A 4884-nucleotide genomic window follows, 5' to 3' on the forward strand; every position below is an offset into this window, starting at 1 on the left:
GAAGTACGCAAAAGAACCCTACACTCATTCCAGCATCACTAAATTGTTTATAGCGTGCTTTACCACCGCTTATGCTGGGCTAGAGGTCGACCGCTTGTTAGACCGTTTACAGCAGCGGAGTCTTTATCATGATACGGATTCTATAATTTTTGTAAGTAAAGAAGGGGAGTGGAATCCACCCCAGGGGATTATTTACACATTGTGGAGTTTGTATCCGCAGGACCTAAAACATACGGGTACAAACTGTCCAGCGGTAAAACCTCTATGAAATTAAAAGGAATCACACAACTCAGGAAACACTGAAAAAATTAATTTTGAAAGCTTAAAAGAACTCGTCTGGGATTACCCCGCGGGATAGGACCCAAAAGAAATCGTAACACAGCAGCTAGGAATCGTAAGGGTAAAAAAACACTGGTTAATAGAAACAAGGACTCAAAAAAAACCCCAAGAAGTCATTCACGACAAAGGTTTTGGAGCATGAGCTTTCGTGGGTGAATACCCACTTCCTCAGATACATGCATCTGAGGAAGTGGGTGTTCACACACGAAAGCTCATGCTCCAAAACGTCTGTTAGTTTATAAGGTGCCACAGGATTCTTTGCTGCTTTTACAGATTTACGACAAAAGAGCCCTCGAGGAGCCTTTTAAAACTTTGCCGTACGGGTATTAATAGTTATGAAAAACCACGTTTGTTCATCCCTTTTACTTTTTGCTCTGTCGTCCCTCAAATTCTGGAGAATCTTATTTTATAAATCAGTTGGTAGAAAATGGTCAACAAACTGTTTTCATGTATGCCTGAAAATATTGTGTGGTATTATAGCTGATGGTAACCGCTCTATACAGAGTTGCTCCAAAAATTTTCATGTATTACATTTTTGAAGATTACCTAACACATTTAATGATGACCATTTATTTCGTAATAAAGTGAATGTGGTTGTTATTGATGATCTAGTGGAGTCTGCTTCTGAAAGCGCTGAAATTGAAAAAGCCTTTACAAAATACGTACACCACAAAAAATTAAGTATTCTGTACATTGTGCAAAATATGTTTTGTCAGGGAAAAAAGCCGTACAATTAATTTATATACTAAATATATGGTTCTTTTTAAAAACCCCCGCGATAAACTACAATTTTTTTGGAGGCTTCTGATCACGGTACCAAAAAACCCTTCGCGTATCTGCTGGTGGATTTAAACGTTCAGCGTCCGAAAACCTCAGGTTAAAAACAGGTCTTTTCCCCACAGACCGGCCCTATGCATACTCCTTTAAAAAAAAACCATAAAAAATAGTTACGGCTTCTAACGACCTAGCAGCGGCCATCTCAGAAATAGAGCTTAACACTTTAAAAGGAAACTTTCCTCTAAAACCTCGACAAATAAGCATCCTTAAAAAAAAAACCCGAAAAATTATTAAAAAGCTAATCGATAAAAAGCTATCCCTAAAAAGAAAAAGAGCTTATTGTAAAACAAACCGGTTGCTTTAATGGTCGTTTGTTAAGCTTTGCACTCCCCCTGCTGTCAAGCCTTTTAATTAACAGGTAACGGAACACACTGAAAAAACTGTACCTCGTCGGACTTCTAGCGGTGAAGAATATACGTGAACCACAACCACTTGCCAATTGGATTCAGAAATGAGACATTCTTCAAAGAACCGGTTTATCCGACTACGAAAAGGCTAAACTCTACGAGGGGGTCCTGCAAAGATACCTGGTATTGGCCAAGCGTGGTGAAATGGAAAAGACTAAAATAAACCTCTTTTTTTCCCCGAGCAAGAGCAAGAGCAAGAGGAGATTCAACCTCCTAAAGTTCAGGGAGGTATATCGGACTTTGTTATTCTGGAAGTATTGGAGAGGTAAACCCTCGTTATAAAAAAAAGCTGAAATATTGTTAAGTAAGCTTAAACAGCGTAAAGATGTTTCTTCTTGGGCTGATAACTGCCGCTTGTGTACCGGGGAAAAGCGATTGAGGGGTCTCACATGCTTGATATAGTCAGGGGGTAACCGGCTCTTATTCTTTCGCTAACAAGAGGACTCCTAAAGGGTGGCATGTTTTTATGAAAGCCTTGGCAGAGGTAAACGTGCCTAAGACCGTCGTAGGGCATGTTACCAATAAACAGTTTTTAGAGCGCCTAAAAATAGGGCTAAAGCCTGTCAAGGCCACAAGTAGAACCACCCCTTTTAAAAACGTCCCTGTTAAAAAAACGAAAAATCGACTGGTTAAAAAGGTAAAATAAAAGACGTAAACAAAATTTTATTGGTGCACCTCTTTAAACACACGAGAAGACAAACACGTTTGAACATGTTGAAATATGTTTAAAACAGGTCTGGGCATGCCGGTCTTCTTCCTTTTACAAATTGCACCACCAAGCGGTCATTTTCTGGTAAATCATCTGTGTACAACTTTAAAATACAATCAAAAGATAAACCCTTATTACGTTGTTTAAGAAAAAAATCCAATGATAACCGCAGGTTACTGCTAAGAGGTCCTGAAGTTGTCTCTGATGAAACACAACTTTATCACAGTTACGGTTTAAAAAATTCATAATAGGCTTAGGGAAAAAGTTAGTGTCTTCGGAAAAACCGCAGGAGTCAAAAACTCGCCGGGCCCCCGTTTTGGAAAATAAAGGGCCAACAAATGTTCCCCGGGTAACTTATGGGGGTGGATGTTAACAATATGCCCCAAAGGTCTTCCGGACTCAAAACCTTTCGAAAGCAATCGCTAGAAAAAGCATCTAAAAAAGAAGGGTCCTTTGATAAAATATCACGTAGCTGCACGGTGTGCATGATTACATATAGTTAAACAGAACGTTTCTTCTATGATTTACTTCGAGCACGTTATCAAAAACCCCATACCCTATCATGTTAACCGTAGACGGCAAAGCCGTTGCAAACCGAAATTCCGCTCTCAGGTTTCCAGTTTTAATTAAAGAATAATGATCGGCGGACTACTGATATGGGGTCAAATCAAAGGCGTACAGCGTATAGCCCTGGGCAAATTCATCCCCGGTTCCATTTTCAAAATCGGGTTGTAGGGGATTTGCTGGCACCTGTTCGCCATCCACATACAAGGCCACAAAATTAAGATTATAATGTTTAAAGTTAAAAGGATTTTTAACGTAGCTGCCGCTGAAGGCGTCGTTATCTATAAAACCTACTACTAGGTGCTTGAGTAGCTGTCCTAAAAAAAGGTTTTCCTGGTAACTGACACGACTGCCGGCCGGTATGCTAAACACGTTTATGCTTACCCGGTCTACGGGATACTTAGCGTTGACAATCATTAAAGCTTCGCCGTGCCCCAAACGAACCTCCAGGGTTACTTTTGCACGATTTAAAAGCAAAGAAACCGAAATAATGTGTACTTCATAATTCTGGTTTTCAATCCCGCTCATAAGGCAAAAAACATCTTTGCAACTTAGTTTAATTTTTAAAACTACACCGTTTAGCAGTAGATTTTCTTTAAAAAAACAAATTGCGTAGCGAGGGTGTCGTGGCTTTTCGTTTAAAATTAGCTCTATTAAGGCTCTCTAAGGGTAACAATTGTTGCTCTAGCTATTAATACGATCGCCTAAAGTAACATCCAGCTGGTTAAAAAGAGTGGCGATGGGGTAGTCTATTCGGGGAACCCGGGCATCATCATCAATGTCCGACCAGTCATCTTTTATCACCTTGCAGCACACGTACAGTAGAGTGTTGTTAAGGTCTAAGTAATGATCCCCAAGCCCCGTAATAAAAAATTCAAGAGGTGCATTTACCGTAAAAGCGGTCAAAGAAGGTACCTCTACATAAAAGTTATTTTAAATACTGGTTTTTGTAGGGGCTATTTGAAATAAATCCAGTTCCGATTTTGGTGCATTCGTCAGACCCACAATGAATAAAAGCCATTTTAAAATATATCCCTTTTATCGCGGGAACGAGACGCTTCCTCTTCTTAGGAGGCCTTTTAGGTATATGGCAAAGACGTCTTCCGACAGCTTTTTTTTAATGGTCTATATGGTACCTTAAATGGCTGGCGCATCGCTGATCTTTTTCTTCTCATTACCAGTAAACCGGAACCTTCCTCTGCTCCTGTGTTGTTTTTAACTGCGCTAGACACGTGGTTTACGACATTTTTGGTTATATTTTTTGCGGCTGTTTTATGTGGCGTTTAATAATGTAAAAAACCTCTTTTTAAAGGGGACACGACTTTTCTAAAAAGACTGCGAAATATGCCTTCTAAACCTATCCCGTACAAAACGAGTAATCCTTGATATCCTGCTAAGGCATAGCCAGCCTGGGCCTTGTAGTAGTTTCTATACAAAAAGGGGTCTCCATAGTTTTTCTTAGTCACAATTCTCCAGCTTCTTGGGGGCGCAAATATAGTTTAACAATTATCTTTCCAAAACTAAATGAAGCGCGCTTATTTTGATCCGTCTTTATTTCAATAGTAAGGGTTCTGATGTGCTGCTTACTTAAGGGAACGTAATGCGGTTTGTCATACATTATTGTAAGAAATTCGTTGTTGCTACCGCGGATGGGAACGCAGCGCAACAGCGGCACATAGTAGTCCCCCACTAACTGATGTTCCACTATATCCGTGTACACGTATAAAGAGTTAACCACCCCGTAATGTCTGCGGGGTACTATCCTACACGGATGATTTGAAAGCATTCCCAATATTGTTGCCAATTTACCCACTGTGGAAAAAAACTACTTTCCATCGTTTGGTTTTAACTGAACGCTTCTAGTCACAGGGTTGTAAATAACGTAGGTATTTGGTTTTTCGGCATCTTTGTCTATATTCTTGATGATTTCTATTAAATGGTGAATGATTGAATAATAGCCGGAATCCATGTTGTAGGTTGGAACTTTTTTCCGAGGCTAAAGTAAATGCTGTTTCGTAAAGAAGCGTG

General features: G+C 39.8%; 1 long non-coding RNA gene across 1 annotated transcript; it reads right to left on the reverse strand.

Annotated features, from left to right (window-relative positions):
- Positions 1 to 2226: 2226 nt before the first annotated feature.
- LOC127041986 (uncharacterized) lies at positions 2227 to 3468 on the reverse strand. The gene is made up of 2 exons (XR_007771800.1): positions 3432 to 3468; positions 2227 to 2395 (listed from the first exon to the last, which is right to left on the reverse strand). It is a non-coding gene; the product is annotated as an uncharacterized LOC127041986 (long non-coding RNA).
- Between the last annotated feature and the right edge of the window lie 1416 nt (positions 3469 to 4884).

The sequence above is a fragment of the Gopherus flavomarginatus genome, unplaced genomic scaffold, assembly GCF_025201925.1.
Source record: "Gopherus flavomarginatus isolate rGopFla2 unplaced genomic scaffold, rGopFla2.mat.asm mat_scaffold_1374_arrow_ctg1, whole genome shotgun sequence".
In the NCBI taxonomy this organism is placed as follows: Eukaryota; Metazoa; Chordata; order Testudines; family Testudinidae; genus Gopherus; species Gopherus flavomarginatus.